The following is a 21,124-nucleotide window of genomic DNA, read 5'->3' as shown; positions in this document are numbered from 1 at the left end:
ACAAAAAAGTTGTCGAGCCTCGCTTAGCTATTTCTGCTGATGACGTTACGAATACGACGGTAGTTCCAGCTGTATGAACCACTGCTTTGCTTTTAATTATTTACTCAACTTTCCTTCAGACCATTTTCTTATATTAACGAGATAACTTTCAAAAACCGTATCACTGCATCGCTCTAGCCATAACTAACCGTTAACCTTCCAATCAATGTGAGAAAATCTATTTCACAAAAACACATACCTACTGTGTATGCAATTTACTAGGCATTTGAGTCACGGGAACGCCGCATCTCAAACCAGTTCCATTAGTTAGGTACTTACTCATCACTGCATAGAACGAAAAAAGGAAACCGCCAATTATTCTGGTATGTACGGTAGGCCACATGCCACACTAAAGTGGACGCTCTATTCTTACTGAATCAGGAATAAGACTAGTATATTTTGAACTCTAAGTCCCAGACAGTCATACGCAATCTCAGGTCAAAGTTAGATTGGTTATAGTGTCGCTATGATTAATTTTGAGAGTAGACGTACCTACGTTTTGTTTAATGACAGTGGGAAGTTGGCTATTACTATTACACAGCGGTATTGTACTGTTAGATTGGATGTTTAGAAACATCACCTCGTTCGATGTAACATGAAATGAAGTCATATATTGTAATATCGGCGTGGAGCTAACGGGTCTATAAATTGAAAACTATGATCATCTCTTTACACTCATCGTTATATGTAGGATAAAATCATTTCAATAGTTAGAGGTATGGTCTCCTCTGAACTTTGATTCTTTGTTAGGATTGCGAGAGAACCACTACAAGCTAGCTGAAAGTTTGGAGTTGGTGGCTAGTCAAAGTCAAAGGCTACCGATGTAGCATTTTTTCATTTCCATCGTATTTTCTCGGCAGCGTTCGTATTCGTCATGCTAGTTCAGTCAATGTCAGTACTTTATTATGTACCAAGACTGACTGAAATAGCCCTGAAAATACGATTGTAAATAATAAAATTATGCACTATACATATGTAATGGCTAACGAAAAGTATTCGATTTAATTGACACTTTTGTACTTTAAAACAGTTGTATATAAAAACAGCTTGTGACACGACTCGCTTGCCAGGCTAGTTGTCTACGCTTCGTTAGTCGGTTCATTAGTGCACTAATGAAATGACTCACTGAGCATAGATAAGAACAGGTACCTCCAATTGTTTGATTTTCCCTAGAATATGTAAGTGACAAACTGAGGGCCTACCAAGAACATTGAAAACCAAAAATCCCCGGCACAAATATCATGGTTGCATTTTTATCACCTGTCATGTCCATTTGCGTCACTTTCGTACTTTCATACTTGTTGACAGATGATAAAAAGGAGACCATATTATCCATTTATCGTCTTTAGTGTCGTGTATCACTTTTCGCACTTATTTACTTGTCATATCATGACAGCCATGGACGACATGGTAATAAGCGATAAACGAGTTGCGATCTCAAGCGGTCAGTACGGATATGATGGTCGTTCTTGTCTACGCGACAGCGTGATAAAACGGTATCCGTCACTTCCAATCACGCTCTGCTAAAAAGTGACGGATATTTTGTCACGTGGATAAAGCTATCCATAATAGGCCTGCAGAGCGGATATGATGGTTGATGGTGCAACTTTGGTGCAACGCGCAGCGATACCATTTTCCATAGCGCTGACTAGACACCAACGCTCAAGAGATCCTATAGTGTGGGGTATCTCTAAGTGATAATTGTGATAAAATGCACAATGCAGTGACTCACCGCTCTCTCGTGGTGCGGCGTCTGTCGTTTGCTCTGCACTCGAGACTCGTTCACTTTACTCGTATTTGATTCACTGCAACAAAAAAGAAAGGCGTTAATTATGTCATCATTAATTGTTGTCAGTGATTAGTGACGCTAGTTTTATAAGACGTACAATGAACTCTACAATTTAATACAGTTTGGCAAGAGTCGATTATCTGTGGAGCATCAGGCAGAGTTCCATAGATATATTGTACCAACTGTTTTTTTCTCTTGCTAGTATAATATATTATAATCCCAAAAAGAGGGATGACTTTCTGATAAAACTTATTTGCCACACTTATTTATGGTGATTAAATAAATACATCATTGGAGAAGGTATCCATTTATTTGCTTAAATATAGGAAGATCATTGAAATGAGCATTCTTGAGCCTCGTGTAAGTTTTTCTTTGTGCTATTATGAACGAAATAATTCTAAGTACTTAACCTAAAATCTGTCGACAGCGGTATTGGCTTAGGTTTACGACTCATTTAACTTTCAACAAGATCTAAGTGCGAAATGAAAGTACTAAACTTTCTTATTAGTTTCCGCCTAATGTACAGTCAAGTGGGTGCACTCATCTTACTCAAAAATATGTCCCATAGCTCTTATGTCAGCGAATTAAGAACTATGGGACCTATTTTTGAGTAAGTTAACGACTTTAACGACTATGCTTATGTGTTGTACGCATTATGTACGTTTTACACGTACTAATAACTAACGTGGCTAACTTTTATCTTAAGTTATTTTGCGAAATAACTGCACTTTCGTCTGTCTCTGCAGCCGTGCTAACAGTGTTTACAAAACCTAGAAACTAGCTGCTAAAATACTAAACAAACAGATAAGCGAGGCTATAGCGTAATGCGTGCCTAAAAACAAAATTGCAAGCAAATTTAATGCAGAAACATCCTGTTTATTCTGATTTATAACGCTTAAATCCATCGAAGCTTATAAATCATATTCCTTTCGATACCTCGAAAAACTGGCCAATTATAGTCCGAATAGATAGATTTTTAGATAAGTACCTATTTGATGATTTGGTAACTTTAGTACCTAGGTAGCTACCTAGTTACCTACGTACGATTTTCTGATAACTTTGCAAACTCTATCCCCTAGTGACCTGCGGATCATGCAGATCATGCTCTAAGAATTTGCTTGTTTAAAAATGGTAAGGAAGATTCTGGGACCCGTCAAAAGAGACGATGGCAGTTGGAGGATCCGAAATAATGCCGAAATAGAACATCTGATAGCCGAGCCGAATATAATAGGTGAGACCAAAGCGCATCGTCTCCGCTGGCTTGGCCATCTCGAAAGGATGGGTGAAGATCGGGCAGCCAAAAGGGCCTACTTCGGTCGACCAACTGGGCGCCGTCCTATTGGTCGTCCTAAATACCGTTGGGCAGATAGAGTGGAGGCAGATCTCCGTGAGCTGGGCGTCGGCAAAAGCTGGCGGGATACCGCTCTGGACCGATCAAAGTGGCGTGCTCTTGTGTTGGAGGCCAAGACTCATTTTGGGTATCCGTGCCAAGCAAGCAAGCAAGCAAGCAAAAATGGTCTGTCTGAAGATCTTCTTGCAATGTTAGGCAACATCTAGTCTTTATTTTTCCTGATTCTCGGAGAATGTATAGAGTTAGGAATGTTTTGACTTACATACATATCTGTTTAACCTGTGGTTTAACCTGTTATGATTCCTGCGTAGCTGTAGGATAAACTCAAAATAGCGAATATACTTACATAAGTATATGCTACGATCGCTACTACATACTTGTAATGATTACATAATATGGTACCTATTTTAAATATCAATACACAAGTAATCAATATAATCGGCGTAACGTGCCAAAGACAATCGCAGTGGCCTAGAACCATATATGCATTATGAACACACATATGTTACGCACAATGTCTTAAGACATACAGCTCCCGTCAATCTATTATCTATCTTAATTGATCGTAATAGAGCGCAAAATTAAAAGAAGACTTGTTAAAAAATTATACAGTTGAAGTCAAAGATATCTATACACATTTGCGCCTTATATCATTGCAATAAGGCGAAAAGTGATTACATTTAATTGACGTTGACAGTATACGCGGGTGTGTCAGAGCAAACATGATGTCATAGCCACCTACTGCTTGCTTCGTTTATTTTGTAGATACGACGTAGTATTGATGGTGAGGCATATATTTTGGGAATTAGGGTAATTAGAGAATCGCCTTTGTTGTATTCCGTTAAAATAGTAAGGTGGATAAATTCGAATACGCGGTAAGTAATAAATATCTATCAAACTAGATAGTTCTACAGTTGGTAAGCAAGATGCCTTGAAAAGCGTTGCAATAGCGTACATTAGTCACCTGCAGTAATATGTCACTCTTCGAAGGCCGCAAAAATATGTGACTATCAGATACTTTTTCGGGCTTCGTTGTGCAACATATTATTGCAGATTTCGTTCATTCTTTGAATAATGTAGAGTTAAATTTTCATACGCCTTAGTTTTTCAAAACGGATATCAAATAAGTATACTTAGTTATAATTGCCTATTTATCGCTAAACGCTAAAATCTATTATAACAATTAGCGATTACATCATTTCAAAAACATAAAAATATCGGATGTTTTGTGGATAGGTTACGTGTATCTTTTGAAATGTAAATTTTAACCTGTGACTCGTTAGACGAATTCTGAATCACGCATGAATTGAGTTAACACGAAATGAGTTACAAGTCAGCCGCTTCCAGACTTGCACTTGCACTCTTTATATCCAGTACGGATATGATGGTCGTTTTTGTCTACATGACAGCGTGATAAAACAGTGTCCGTCACATTATATCCCGCGGAGTTAGTGACAGTTATTTAATCAACAGGATAAAGCGATCCATAATACGACTGCAGAGCCGAAGCCGAGAAGATCAGACTGATTCTCTTTTGTTTTCATTTCTTCATTCGACTATTCGAAAATAAAAGTTCCAGTTGTTGACGTCGACTCGGTTCTAAGCTAATAGAGCAGTAGAGTGATCTGACTGTGAATGTGTGAATTTGAGATGGTATATTTAGTGCCTGATAAAGTCTGCAGCCCACCTCGGGGCTACCCACTGGAGCGTCGCAGTTGAATGCTAGCTGCGATCCTGCGCCGCCTCCCCATAGGCGGAGGTGGCACTCGTTGGGTTTTAGACGGTAGTAGATAGCTTCGTCCCATAGTCTGTTATTCCCATCTTGGTTACCTTGAGACGGGACGCGTAAAGGCATTTTCCTAACGTACCTAACAAAAACCGGACAAGTGCGAGTCGGACTCGCCCACCGAGGGTTCCGTACTTTTTTGTATTTGTTGTTATAGCGGGAACAGAAATACATTTGTTACTATCACTATCACGGTTCATGAGATACAGCCTGGTGACAGACAAACAGACGGACAGACAGACGGACAGTGGAGTTTTAGTAATAGTTTTTACCCTTTGGGTACAGAACCCTAAAAAAGGCCAAACGACTTTCGGAGTGACTTTATCCGGTACGCAGGTTAGAATTACAGTGCTGTTGTAAAGTATAAAATGGCTATTATGATTGTAGGTACATCCTATATCAAGTTCCTTCACGACGTTTTTGTCGACTTGTGGTATCCGATTGCAAAAACGTTCTATTAACTCTTCAACTCCTTGGAAAAGTGTACCGTCCTTGTATCGTATTGCAGAATAAGGACCGTTATTTCTAATGTAATGCACGATAAAATTAAAAGAGCCCAGCCGGCGTATTATGGATGGCTTTATCCACGTGATAAAATAACTGTCACTTTTTAACACCGTGAGATAGAAATGAGTGACGGATAGCGTTTCATCACGCTGTCACGTAGACAAGAACGACCATCATATCCGTACAGGGGATTTATTACAGACGAATCGATGAATAATAGAGAGCATTGAGTCTAGCAGAGCAGTATAATCTTAGTTACATAAAATAACAAGGTTTTTTCTTAAAGTATAATCTTAGCTACATAAAATAACAAGGTTGATTTAATTATTAACTGTAGCCTGTAACCAGTAGCTGTAATTTATAATTTGTTTTTTGTTTTTATCGCCTTTCGGCCTTGGAAATTAAAATGGAGGTGGTCCTCATCCTTTACTCTTTTCGTAATTTTTAGTCACAAAGAGCACGCCTTTGCTATATACCGCGGCCAGTGACTCAAGCAAAGAATATAAGCCCTCCTCTTTCTAGTACCGTGTATAGCAGACAGCATATCATTTTCTGTCTCGCACGACAAACAGTCATGTTGTCCCATGCTAGTCATGCAAGTTGTCAAACTTGTCGTTTTGTTATCACGGCATAATGGCCACTCCAAACGTCACCGATATTCGCATGCGATTCGCAATACATTGCGGTATTAGATCGATAGATTGAATTCGCTACTCTTACGTACCCATCAATTATCTAAAATCGCATTCCATCTGTTGCAAGATCTGTGGAAGCCTTAAGCGCCACTTGCACCACCCCACTAACCCGGGGTTTAAGCTGTTAAACCGTTAACGTGTCAAATTGTACCAATGGTAACTCCTGGTTTAACTGCATAACCCCGGATTAGTGGAATGTTGCAAGTGGGCCTTAGTAAAATAGGGTATTTGACTACTAGCAAAGATATATATACCTAACTCTATCCTCTCAGCTACTAGTCAAATCAGTTTCTTTTTTCGAACTGTCAAAACGATTAAGGCCTGGCCAAACACACAGCGCGACGCAGCGCCGCGTGATGCCGACGCGATGCCTGTTCAAACAGGGCGCGCGCGGATCGCGCCGGCCTCACGCTCTCAAGTCTCTCAACACGCCCTCATCGCGCGCGCGAACGCGGCGCACCGCTCGCTGCCTACGTCCGATTCGACCGATGTGACCCAGCGCGACGCGGCGGGCCGCCGCGTCCGCGCGGCGGAGCGCTGCGCACGCGCCGCGTGGACGCAAGGGGCCGCGCGGCGCGGGGCGCGACAGAAGCGGGGCGTGATACCGCCGGGACGCAGTCTGTTTGACTATGGGATTTATATGAAACACTAGCATGTGACGTCACAATCATATTACCTACTCTTTATAGTTTTATACGGGTTTTTAAATAGAAAATGTGTCTCAAAATAACTGCTGTCTACGTTTTCTATTCATCTTCTGGAGCTTTATTTCATGCATTTTGTAAAATAATTTATTTTAAATACAATCAAATTACGCTATTGCCGCAAAACTATCGTGTCTACTGGTTTTTATGGTCAGTTTTTGCTCGAGGATGAGTCATGGTGTCCAACTGCGCACTTTATGTCCTCATCGAACTTGACTGAGTATGACGCGTTTATTTGCTGATCCAAGGATGCAGTCTATGAATGCTATGAATAGAGTAGTAAAGTGCTTGTTTATCTTGTACAAAGTAGTCAAAGTACCTACCATAAAGAGACTATTTGAAAACAAGCTTTGGTCTGTGATCTGGGTCTGGGATATCCTTCACGTAAAGTCGGTAGAGTAGACAGTTCCGAACAACTGACAGGCCGATACCGTCCGGGGGACTGTTAATCAGTGGGCCCCTTTAGGGGTTAAATTTCTACCCCCTTATTTATAAACATCTACTAAAGTTGAGAAGCCGATAATAATCGTTTGTCCCTTTCCGACGTATTGGTATGATGGAAAGGGACAAACGATTATTATCGGCTTGTCAACTTTAGTAGACGTTTATGAATAAGGGGGCTAACGTTTTTCTTAGGGATGGGATGGGAACTAGGGAAAATGGCAATGGGAACTCTACAATTTTTGGTATAAATTTTAAGGTTCTATTGCCTACGATAGCTGCGCGTTGTCGGTCAAGATCTAAATAACGGAACTATTTTAATACCTAGGTAGAGTCGGACCAAGCTAACCCTGCATGGCATGTAATGAAAAAGTTTGACATTCTCATCATTAATGCCAAATCTCTATAAAATAGGTATGAATAGAATAGAATAGAGAGCGTTTATTCGAGATAAGTTTGACGTTTATAATGACTAACAAGGAAGGGTACCCAACTGTCCGACTGTGATTTGATTTATTTTGATATATGTTATAGAGTAGTCTAAAATAACGGACACGTATTTTTTTGTTAGCTGCCCAAACTCAACCTGTTAGGAGAAAATGGCCTTCAAAGTACTGAAAATTGACCAAACCTTCTAATTTCTGAGAAGAGACATGTTCAAAAAAATTGATAATTAATTACTGGTTTCGTTTTATATAAAAAATGAGTTTGTGGTGAAATGACAAAACACGTCCCCATTATTTATTCATGTTCTCCAACATATAACGAAACCAGTAATTAATTATCAATTTTTTTGAACATGTCTCTTCTCAGAAATTAGAAGGTTTGGTCAATTTTCAGTACTTTGAAGGCCATTTTCTCCTAACAGGTTGAGTTTGGGCAGGTTAAAAAAAATACGTGTCCGTTATTTTAGACTACTCTATAACATATATCAAAATAAATCAAATCGGAGTCGGACAGTTGGGTACCCTTCCTTGTATTAAGTACTTCACTTTGTTCTGTTCAAAGTTAGCTTAGGGTAGAATTCCATCTGTCCAATATTTGATCAAATGTGCATTGCATCTCACTCTCTCATTAAGCAAAAGGTGAGATGCAAACCTTAGACGGACTCTACTCGTATATCGACTTTTCAGCAAGCCAATAATTAACAAATATTTGACTAATGAATCGGTAATGAACTGATTTTAGCGGGGTATATGCTGTTAACAGTGTTAACTATTTGCAGTTACATCGGTCCGTAATCCTATTGTTATGCACGTCAGCCGCCAACGCCGGTACGCTCCACCGCCCGTGGCGAGATGTACCGTCAATCATCTATATACACAATATCAACGCCAGTATTGCAGCAGATTTTAGCGGCTTCTTTAGAAAACGACCACATAGTGACTGACTGCTGTGTTTTCCCATTTCTTTCCTTCGGTGAAATTTTTGACACACAACAGCATCAAGGCGAGTGAGCTACCTAAAGCGACCCTCTATAATTTGCAAAAACTTGAGAAAATAAAGCTAAATACTTACTTAAGTACCTACTTTCCACGAAAATTAGTTTGAATATGATAGGTTGAGCTATATGGCGTTAAAACTTGCAACCTAACTAACCCAACTTTGATTTATACAGGGTGGCCCAAAAATACATTTACATTTTTATACATTTTGAAAGATGACGTTTTATTTCAGTGAAATGATTTTAGTTTAAATTTTTGACGACATTTTGTAAAATGATAATGTGTAAGAAAATTATTCTTATAATTGGTTTGTCATAGTATTTGTGGGCCATCAGTACCTAAATCTATACCTATACCTAAACCTATAGAAATGCATGTGCTTTGACTCTATAAGATTATTTCGTGTCTTGGCTCAAACTGATTTACATATTACTGCTGCAGACACACATACATGCAGTTGAAATTAATAAATCTATATCAATAATAAAGGTTGAGGTTGAGACTGCATTGAGCCTTCATGGCCGCGTTTCGCGCCTTTTTTGCCGCCCACAGGAGCCGCCTACGACTGCAATACGTAACTGACACAATCCATATTTTACTGTTCGAACTCATTGACTAATAGTTTTATAATGTGTTCCGAACTATATAATATTTATAGGCGGTCTAGACAATAGGGGTAGGGTAATAATCCATAAACCTACGGGTAAGTTTATTGCGGCACTGAAAAGATAGTTCGATAAGCCAATTTACTACCCAATCCAAACGCTATTTTAGTACAAATTTTGACAGAATAGGTTGTTAGTACGTCAGTAGTAGACTGGCCAATTGAACTGTCACTCCGTTTCAGCTTATGCAAAAATTAATGTCTCTCAAGAATTTCCTTTCTTCCTATTCTCCTTTACAGGTCTCGTCTCGACCGATTCTAGTAAATTGTGAGCAGATTCGATAATTATACAGATTTTATACAGATTCGTCGATTCCGTTTTCAGAAATTTTTCAAAATAGTGAAGCCATGTCTACAGCTCACTATATTTTAGTATATGTATAGGTATAGTTTGAACTAGTTAAATTTGCACTGAGTTAACCGTGAAAACTGCTGAGGTGGCATCATAAATGACATTATTTTTATAGAAACGTGGTCGGACAAACAGCTTAGCTCTGTTTGTCCCACCTGGAACATGGTTTTTGTTGTTTTGTTATTAATTTAAGTTTACAACAAATCTTTAAAATGAAAGACAATTAAGTAATCTTAATTAGCGTACAAATTTACAAAATCGAGCTCTATTCTTAATTCGGCAAGTCGTCTACATTGAAATCGAAAGTGCATTCGCCTACGTTAACGGATTTAATTAATTCAAATTTAAAAAGAATCCTTGGAAGATAATTAGGTAAGCAACGAAAGTGTTAATACTGGAGTAATTGTTGCCTCATGTTATGTACCTATTACTATTATTAAATAAATTTACTAGATAATCTAGATTATTTTTGAAAAAATCTGGAATGCCGGCCACATAGGCCAGTAGTACTTATACTACCTATGCCTACAACATAGGTACCTACAGGAAAACGCAGGGAAAGATGAACCGAGGATTTGGTGAAGGATAATAATTATGTAGGTACACTAGGTACTACGACCTTAGTCGTTCAGGTTACTTGGGTCCACACTCCACCCTGTATATTCACAGGATGACCATCCTTTGGTTGATTATGAGTACTTCACCTAAATTAAGTACCATTGTGGAACTGTGCAATAAAAAATGCACGTAAATAAATAAACTACTGAAGTATCTATTCTGTATTCTGTTGTTTCCAATAGGTATTATCTTTTTTGCCGTTCATCGCTTTACCTCCACAAAAAATATAATTCAATCGATTGCTGGAGGTAACTTTCAGGGGTGAGTGACCCTACTCAATAGCCTATGTCCGTTCACTAGGTATCTCAGTTACCTAACTAACCATTAACTAACGCTAAAAATGCATTTTACAGTTTGGTAAGCCCGTTTGTTCCGCGTGGATGCAAAGAAACTTGAACTATTTTTAACGTACGAAACTTTTCAGTAGTTTCTCGTTGGAATGGACACGAGTTTATGTATCCGATTCGAACTAAAATAGTTTAACACGTGTTTTGGCTGTTTACTAATAGAGTACGAGTATAAAATAACAATTAAAACGTGTGTTCTTTTGTTACGTGTTACGATTTCCATTCATACTGCCGTTCGTAGATGACAGACGGGCGGCGTACGAATTAATCTTCAGCTATTTGGGCCAGGCCGTCCGGCCAGCCTATTGGGAACAAGAAAATCTATTCTTCATCGTGCTACACTGATTATAGAAATCTGTTAGCTCAGAATGCAGCGTGCACGACTTTCGTTTTCACTTAGCTTGCAACTTTGCTCATAATTTGTAGAAAATCTCGTGTTTCATACACGAATTTTCGCGGCTGAAAGCGCGCTGCAGCTTCCGAAATAACGCACTAAATTTAGCCCGACCGAAATCATTCAAATCAATCACTACTGTGAAGCATCGTATTTTCTCACTGGACTTACCAGAATCGCGCTCGCAAATCCTTTCGGTCGTTGGTATTCGTATTGGTGCACTTGTGATGTATTTCGATACCGCTGATCGCGCGCGCAGACTCCGGTCGTGTGTGTGGCGCCCGCCCGGGCGGATTGCCGACTGGCGGTGCGCGGGCGCGTTCTGCCAACCGAACGAACACTGTGTCTATTTCTATTGGCGCTGTGTTCGTAACGCTTTGTCGCTATCGTCTCGGAAAGTTTGAAACTTTTGAAAGCATTATCAGGAATTTCATTTTTCCTAAAATATAGAAAGAATTATTTACTTATTTCTAGTTTCTACTGGGAATTACTAGACTTTTACACTTATTCGCAGGTCAGTAGTATTATTCGTCGTCTTCGTAGTTACTCATTTTAGTCAGCGCTGGGAACTGGAAAGAAAATGGGAAGACTTACCTATCCGCCGAACATCCTTTGATTCGAGAATTTTTATTCGTAAATAGGTAGATTAGATAGCGTGACAACAAATTGTTTTGTTTTATTTTTAATGATATAATTAGTATAGTATAGTATTGTTTATTGCAAACCATGGTATAATACAATAGATGTTACAATGGAAAAGGGTCGCATGGCACCCTGTTAGGGTATAGCAACATTAACTAAATAGACTCCTAGGTAAGTAGACACTAGGAATGGTGGCATTCGGAAACTAACATTTTCGACACAGTGTCTCTAGAAGGAAAACATTGTTGCCATACGAGTCAACGTTTGTTCTTCTTGCAGTGTTAATATTGCAAATGGATACCTTGACTTTAGTCGATCTTGGAATAGGTACGTATTTGCCGAATAATAAGGATGCGGGCTTTTTAGGGTTCCATACCCAAAGGGTAATAAAAACCGGGCAAGTGCGAGTCGGACTCGCGCACGAAGGGTTCCGTACCATAATGCAAAAAAAAAAACAAAAAAAAAGGAAAAAAAAAACGGTCACCCATCCAAATACTGACCACTCCCGACGTTGCTTAACTTTGGTCAAAAATCACGTTTGTTGTATGGGAGCCCCATTTAAATCTTTATTTTATTCTGTTTTTAGTATTTGTTGTTATAGCGGCAACAGAAATACATCATCTGTGAAAATTTCAACTGTCTAGCTATCACGGTTCGTGAGATACAGCCTGGTGACAGACGGACGGACGGACAGCGAAGTCTTAGTAATAGGGTCCCGTTTTACCCTTTGGGTACGGAACCCTAAAAACGGGACCCTATTACTAAGACTCCGCTGTCCGTCTGTCTGTCACCAGGTTGTATCTCAAGAACCGTGATAGCTAGGCAGTTGAAATTTTCACAGATGATGTATTTCTGTTGCCGCTATGACAACAAATATCTATCTGATGTGGACTGTTCATGAATCATTCCTGTTTCAAATTTTTTGAGTCACCTCGCAATGTATACACAAGTTAAGAGCATGAATGAATAAAATTAGGTCACTGAAATGTAATTGGTGGTAAAGACGTAGGTACCATCACCCACACTCCTAACTGTACATCAGTGGACCTTATGCCTTTTGTAATAAGGTCCACCGATGTACAGTTAAGCCCCCCATTCACACTCCTACCGTGTAGGCCGCCTCGTTGGGTAGTATTGTGTCCATACACACTTGCCCCCCCTCCCCCCCATGGGTTGCGGACTACGAGCCGTCCTACCGTTTAGCCGTTTGTAGGACGGCTCGTAGTCCGCAACCCCCATACACAATCATACCCAACGAGGCGGACTACGAGGCGGCCTAGGAGGACTAGGAGTGTGAATGGGGGGCTTTAGGATGTGCGTGTGATGAGCTGATGAGGTGTTGCTGTTTATACTAAAGTGTAGTATACCTACAAGACAATGATTTGGATCAATAGTCAATTGAAATTAGTGTCCGACCGAAGGTTCGGTTTCGGTTTCGGTTTCGGCCAGTTTCGGCCAAAAAATCATGTTTCGGCTGTAGTTTCGGTTTCGGCCATAAAACGGCCGAATCTTTCGGCCGGGCCGAAACTTACGAAATGGTACTTCGGACAAAGACCAAAAGTTGGGGAATAAGTAGGACAACAATATTAATACCTGCATATACTGATTCATGTACAGTAGGTACAGAATTTAATTGGTCTATTATAAAACATAATTCCACTAATGAGGGCGCCATTGGACGATCGACGCAGTTTTAAGAGGCTGTCAACACCTATAACGCGCACACTGTCTAATTGTATCGGAGTGAATGAGATAGCACTGTCGCACGTAGCAGAGGGGCTACCGCGAAAACCGAAATTCGCAAATTGCGGGGATCTTACTCTTTTACTCCAATGAAGGCGTAATTAGAGTGACAGAGAAAATGCCCGCAATTGACGATTTTCGGTATTGGCGGTAGCCCTACTGTTGTCCGAGTATCAACTCGGCCCGAGTCGAACGATGTCTTTTTCGCTCTTATTCACTCACTTATTCAGTCATTTTCCTATCTATCTCTAATGGCAATTTTTAAGCGAGGCTAAAGGCTACGCTCAACTAGTGCCGCAAAGTTGATTTTCTCAATAGTTAATATTTTGCGAGGCTGAACAGCTGACTATTGATTGAAACGAAGAAAAAACCCTTAAAAGTGTCCCCAGTGCAGTTTTTCATACGAATGCTCGACCTTAGCCTAGCTTTTTACCACAAATTACCATTGGTTTGTGTTCCACATGTCCTCTACTTCAGCTTAGCCTTTGGCCTCGCTGCGCCATGCTCGGCCTGCGCTGCGGTCTCGCGTTTTAATACAATGGACAATGGTTGAAGTCTGTGCTCAACTAGTTATCCCTTCGAGCAACACGGAAGGGAGGCGGCATTCGCACTATTTCCCCTCTGCCGGCCGAGGTACAAGATTAGCGCGTCAATCTAATCTAGCGCGGGTAATAAAACTAGTTGCACTTGGATTTTTCACTAGACCGAGTCCAGACGCGCGCGTGAACACTGCTGCACAAAAATGCCTGTTTGCTCGGTTTTTTGTTATAAAAAGAGGTCGGGGACATCAAATTTACAAAAAGAAAGTGTTACATTTCACATGTAATATTTTTTTTACATATCATACGTTTAATTACATTCAAACACAATTATTATAATTTAGTCTCATGTAATTGTTGGATTTATCGATTTTGCTCGCTCAGTACAAATTGCGGATCGGTCGAGCGACAAATCCGACTTCTCATCTCTCAGAATACAATAACATACTTCAACGAAAATGTGTTAGTGTGCGTGTTGTGACACTTGTCACTCGTCCGTACACAAAAAGAGATCGAGGTTTGCAAGATTTGTCTTTGACGTGTGTCATTTTCTATGTATTTGTGTCGTCATTACAGATTGGATTTTGTATGTAAGTGTGTGAGAAGTGCGACTGTGTGCACCTTTCCCCCCGCGAAAAATGGCAGAAAGATTTGTACGGTGAGATATCGCTTGGGCCCCTCCCTTCCGATGTGTCGGAAGCCGGTGTTGCTCGAAGAGTTATCCTGAAGCCTGAAGCACGGCTTTGACTTCGCATGAAAGTTCGCCTCACTGGGGCACTGCGGATTTTTAGGCCCAGGTGAAGATCGGTACCCGGCCTTGCGATATTGTTAACAAAAAATTTCGGGCTCGCTGCGCTCGTTTTTGGTTGGTTTTTTGGTTGACCCTGTATCTACATGTTAGCTTGACTGGTGAATGAATAGAGTTAGACCAAGAAAATTCTTCAATTAGTTTGATAGCATACGCAGTGCAACTAGTGCAAATATTATTTATACGTCATAATTTCATAGAAGTTTTGACATTTAAAATAACACTTGCACTGCGTGTGTTATCAAAATCGTTGCAGAATTATTTTGGTTTAACTCTAGTAATTTTCTTAAAAAACTGCTTAAGTAACATCAATTTCAAGGACGTTGGGTGTTGACAGCGCCATAATGTGTCTAAAAGCGGTTTTATGTAATTTTTTCAACGATTTTAACAAGTCTACAAAAGTTTCGGTTTCGGTTTCGGCCGAAACTAGAGCCAAAGCCGAACATTCGGTTTCGGTTTCGGCAAAAAAACATGTTTCGGTCGGACACTAATTGAAATGTAATAGCCGTAACAGACTACCGCACCGCATCGCGACCTGGTACGGTACGTGCACGTATCGATAGTGCAAGCTGGTAGCCGTACGTGCGTTAAGCACGCAGCTATAAGTTAGAGCAAGAAAGAAATATCTTGACCGCACCAATGTAATCGAGCGCGTCAGTTGACGTCTTTGGTGGTCAAAAGGTTAAGCTCCGAGTGACGCTGAGACAAACCTTTTGCCTTGCCAATATTATTTTAAAATGGTGAGGACAAATTAATGTTTGAACCAATGAAATGGTGAAGATATGGGAGTCTCTCTTCTCTTCTCAGTCGTGCACTCTTGTCAGAGTGGTCGTGGCTGTTTGGCTGACGCACATGGCTGGTCTTCATTTCCGGTTATGTTGGTGGACTTCAAACTTTCTCTCGCGGTGTCTCTCCATTTCTGACGGTTGATGGCGTTGCGACTGCACTCAACTACGGATGACTTCGTCATTATTTTTAAAAGGTTGGTCCATCGCGTAGGAGAACTTCCTCTGGATCTTTTCCCTTCGAACTGGCCCTGTACTACCAGCCTTTCCAATGAGTCCACATTTCTGGATACATGGCCGAAGAACTTAAGAATTCGTAATTGCACAGTCGACGAAAGCCGTTCTCTTATCCTAAGTTCTTTTAAAATGGATACATTGGTTCGAAAAGCTGTCCAAGGGATTGGTAAGATGAGATATGGGAGTAATGAGGGGCTAATGAAACAACTGTGCCTATTCAACAATTTCTTTGCTTCCACATAACAAAATAAACTTATCGTATCTCATACAGCTAGCCCAAGTCATACATTACCTGCTGCTTGACACACCAAACTATCCAAAATTCATCTTTAATACACCAAATTAAGGTTTAAAATTCATTGCTAACGCCGAGGTCTCCGCGCTACGATAGAGAGAGACAAAAATATTGCTCTCACTCGGTGCTATCTCGCGCGTCAGTTACTTTAAAAATGAACCTTAAAGCATACGCATAAGGTTCGTTTTCGATTGCGAGTGTCAAGCAGCGACATCTTACGTCTAAACTTTACACTACGTTACAACTACGTCACTTTTCCGTTTGTGTGAAGTAATATAATCTCACTTTTTATTTAATTTACAGGTTCACGAGATACAGTCATAGTTATAATTCGCTATGTAGCAAACCTCTTAGATGTGCTTTTCTTATATATAAGTGAATCTGAATACATACATCACAAATTGGAAGGGCTAAATATATAAAGTTAGTGTTATAATAGTTGAAACTAATAAAAAAATTACCATTTCGGAAATAAAGCATCTGTTCCTTGCAACTATTTTTCCTTCATATAAATTTGGGAATAAGTACTAAGTTCCAATTAATTTTTATAAATAGTTTTCCTTCTGGTTGATATAGGGGAAATTATTTTTTTCTTAATGCAACTATGTTTTGTTACACTGTAATATACTTTAAAGTAGAGATGCCCCGAATAGTGAATTTGGCCGAATACCGAATATTCGGCCTCCCTCTCGGCCGAATACCGAATATTCGGCATGACATCCGAACAATTTGAGTCACAATTATTACGAAAACTGTTCGCCAACAAAGCTAAGATATATTTTTATGTTGAACAGAATTAATCAATGTAGTTAGAGTCAATCAGACCCATGATAAAAATTAAATATTTTGGAATCAACAAATGCTCAAAAACGTGCTTTCGTATTTAACCACTTTGCAAGAATAGGTACATTTTAAACATGTATTAGATACTATACCTATACCTAGTTTTTGGTTATTTTTTTGTGAAATTTTTCATTTCATTCGGTATTCGGCCTGATAGTAGGCAACATTCGGCCGAATACCGAATATTCGGCAAAGTGGCCGAATAGACCGAATACCGAATAGTTGCCGAATATTCGTGGCATCTCTACTTCAAAGGTTTAAATAGATATTTTTCAATAATAATTCAATTTGCCAGCAATTGTTACAATAATAACTTACAACTAATAATGTACATTGTTAATCAGATGCCTTTAATTATGAAAAATATGGGGTAATGAATAATTATTATTAATCTGTCGCAAAAAGTTTAAGTCAGGCACGGTATGGAACGAGTAATTAATATGGCGAATTAAATAGGTGTCGCACCATAAGGGCCGGTACAGATGGACTGCAACTTGTGTGGGAACGTCGACGTTGCAGTTGCCATGCAGTTCCCATACCAATGGCAGTCCCAGTTGCAGTCCGTCTGTATCGGCCCTAAGAAGAGGCTAAGCACACAATGACGCGTCATTTAAATACAATGCTGTTTTGAATTTATCTAACATTCTTTTTTGCCTGTTTTTATGCATCATTCACTAGTCGCCTTTTCTTGGATTGCGAGATTTGATAAATAATGTTTTAGTTTTGCAAAATATAACACTTTAAATTTAGACGTGCAAATTAATATTGTCTGTAAATAATATTTAGAGTTTTCTCTGCTAGAGCAAAAAAGCAACAAGTCAAGAGTTAAAATCATATTTACTTACAAACAATGACATAATTATTAATTACACTTAAATTGATAAAATAAAATAGTGAGATTGTCTAAACTAAATAACATTTACCACGGAATGTCTAAAACAAACAATGAAAATTAACTACCTACTTACAACGAAAATTATCTAAAAAATTAACATAAATAATACAAAATAATTTGAATATTTTGCTACAATATGAAGATTGTGAACTGACCATGGGTGGAACCTCGGAGTAATTAACAATGTAGCCGCCATTAACAGGCGTTCCCCTCTGTCGAAAATAGGCGGCCAATGGTCAACCACATGTCAACCATATGTATGGACTGACGTTTATCTGACATGACGTACCTATACATTTGATGTGCCCCTCCCCCGCAAAAAACGGCAGACTATTTTGTACCGAAAATTTTAGACATGGCGTCTCCGTTGGTTATATCCTCTAAGGGTGGAACAGCGAAAAATCGTACAATAACCAATCTTATTTATAGTCTGGCAATTACAGCTTGTCAGTCAGTAAGAACCAGGAAAACTATACTCGTCCCATTCTTTTGGGTGCTAATACTAACTAGCGTTTATAAGACAAAGACAGTATGATGCTCTCTGTCTATGTTTGAAATGAGGCAGTCCTGGGCCAAACAATATGAAGATACTCGACAAGTCGAAACAACTCGTACAGTCAGCAACAGAAGTTGCTGAGCAAACAAAGTGTTTAAAAAGTATCCGAACAAAACTTTTTTGTTGAGGGAGTTTAAGTGCGTGTGTTATTTTTAACACCTCTGCTGCTGACTGTACAATTATGGGCTTCAAGTATTAGAACTAGACCAAGAAAAGTCTGCAGCGATCTTGTTAGCCCACGCAGTGCAAGTGTTATTTTAAACGTCAAACTTCTATGAAATTATGACTATAAATAACACTTGCACTGCGTGGGCTATCAATATCGCTGCAGAATTTTCTTGGTCTGACTATAACAACAACTCTACTATCTGTAAGTACAGCTATTTTGTGTTCCACTCAGCTTGTATACATTATTTTTTACAATGGGGTTGGCAACTGTCAAAGGTTTGCATAGATGGCGCCATCATAGCTTGCCCCTTTTTCTATGAGATTTGGCTTAAAGGACTGGCATCCAGGGTTTAAAAAAAAAACAAAAATTTGACACAATTCTAGGGATTGACAGGGCAAGCTATGATGGCGCCATCTGCTAAAAAGTTCCGCCGGCCATCCCCATTTCCCCACATATTTCAACAACCCATATTGTAGCAAATAATCACTTTGGTGGTTTTACTCTGGGATACTAAATGCTATTTAGGTGAGGTTTAAAACAAAGGTACAATACTGTTGGGACACTTGCTCGGTACTGTACCAGTCACCTGCAATAATATGTTGCACAACGAAGGCCGCAAAAAGATCTGACACGATCTTATTTGTACACCCATAAGAGCGTATCACATATTTTCGCGGCCTTCGAAGAGTAACATATTATTGAAGGTTGCTGTACGTTTAACAACTTACAATTAAAAAAAGCATCCTTAGTGTCGTTGACGCATTTATTTAGTTTTGAAATCTTCTACAGTAGGTACAGTCGACGTCAAAGATATGTTTACATTTTTCGACTCATGACAAAGGGGCTATTCATAAATTACGTCATTTCAAATTAGGGGGGGGGGGTCTGGACATCGGATGACGGTAACATGAAGTAGGAGGAAATGGGGTCATTTGAAGCATGATTTTTGGATGATTATAGGGGGGGGGGGGGAGGGGGGGCAAAAATCGATGACGTAATTTATGGACAGCCCCAAAGGAGTAAGGCGCATAAGTGTAAACATTCAGTATTCAAACTTCACTCCTTAACCACTTCAGCTGCTGACCGAACCTTTAACACAAGTTAAAATTTGTTGTCTTGTAAGTATTGACAGATGGAGTGTAGTGCATCATTGTTTTCCATCGTATTTTCTCGGAAACGTTCGTATTTGTCATGCTACTTCAGTCAACGTCAGTACTTTTTGTACCGATACTGACTGAAACAGCAAGACACGTTCGTACGTTTCCGTGAAAACACGATGGAAAATAATTATGCGCTATGTATTTCTGGTCAAGTTTTATCTTTATGTCTTAATTTCGATGCGATTTAAAAAAACAACGAAGTCTACAATACCGGAAGCGTACCTTAATTCAATAACATAGAAATTATTTTAAATACAATTTACAATAAATATTCACAAGAATCATCCAATCAAGAACCATTCAAATTCATCAATAATTTCAAAATGCAAATACAAATTTGGGTATGTCCCATTTGTTCCATGGGACTGTTCTTAACACTTAAGTAATAGAGTTCATACCCGGGCAAAAAGTTTCAGTTCCATGGAACTATTAAGAGGCATTGTACGGATCGGCATTTCTGACAGACTTTCTTTTTCTAATCCCCAGCAATCCCCAGTGTTTTATTACAAAATGACCAAAACACATTTAGGTCCTCATTTTTATTTGGACCTTCATGTGACTGAAATTAAAATAAAAGCGTTGTTAAAACATTTAATTATTGTTTGTTGTTCAAATGAAAATATACATACAGATGTAGTGCATAATTGTTTTCCTTCGTATTTTCTCGGAACCGTTCATATTTGTCATGCTACTTCAGTCAACCTCAGTACTTTTTGTACCGAGACGACTGAAATAGCAAGACACCTTCGTACGTTTCCGGGAAAATAAGAAGAAAAATAATTATGCACTACATCTGTACATACATACAATTCAGCTTGTTACCAGTCTAATTAAAAAAAAACTCGGCCAGAGGTTCCGATCAGTACAACAACACTTAACTAACCATACATAGTCCTTAACACACCGCATTAAGGTTCACCAACAGTCAGCAATCAACCCGTTATTTACTAACCTATACAATATAGTCACTGTGTTGCAGGTAGCACTGGGGCCCATTTCTCAAACGGTATTAGACTAATATTATTAGTCCATGAAGTGTCACATCGTATGGGTTACCATGGCAACACACTAATAATATTAGACTAATACCGTTCGAGAAATGGGCCCCTGGTTCTTGCACGGCCGAATATCATTTATTTGTGGTTAGATACAGTCTGATTATGAATTCTGCCAGAAGTTCCGATCGGCACACAACTAACCATAGATAGTCCTTAACACACCGCATTAAGGTTCACACCCAGTCAGCTATCAACCCATTATCTACTAACCTATACAATATAAAGTCACTGTGTTACAGGTAGCACTGGTTCTTGCACGGCC

At 39.3% G+C, this 21,124-nt stretch overlaps 1 protein-coding gene and 1 long non-coding RNA gene across 2 annotated transcripts in view; one reads left to right on the top strand and one right to left on the bottom strand.

Moving 5' to 3' along the window:
* LOC134796251 (uncharacterized) overlaps positions 1–11,459 on the bottom strand; it is a 45,392-nt gene extending 33,933 nt beyond the window's left edge. The window contains exons 1-2 of the mRNA XM_063768299.1: positions 11,304–11,459; positions 1,772–1,844 (exon numbers count right to left, since the gene is read on the bottom strand). The gene's annotated coding sequence lies outside the window, so the exon portion shown is untranslated. The remainder of the gene's footprint in view (positions 1–1,771; positions 1,845–11,303) is intronic.
* Positions 1–21,124, top strand: part of LOC134796255 (uncharacterized) — a 289,712-nt gene that overhangs the window by 189,763 nt on the left and 78,825 nt on the right. The gene's annotated exons all lie outside the window — the stretch shown is intronic.

This window comes from Cydia splendana, chromosome 13 (genome assembly GCF_910591565.1).
Source record: "Cydia splendana chromosome 13, ilCydSple1.2, whole genome shotgun sequence".
Taxonomy (NCBI): domain Eukaryota; kingdom Metazoa; phylum Arthropoda; class Insecta; order Lepidoptera; family Tortricidae; genus Cydia; species Cydia splendana.
This window is presented reverse-complemented; position numbering and strand designations above follow the sequence as displayed.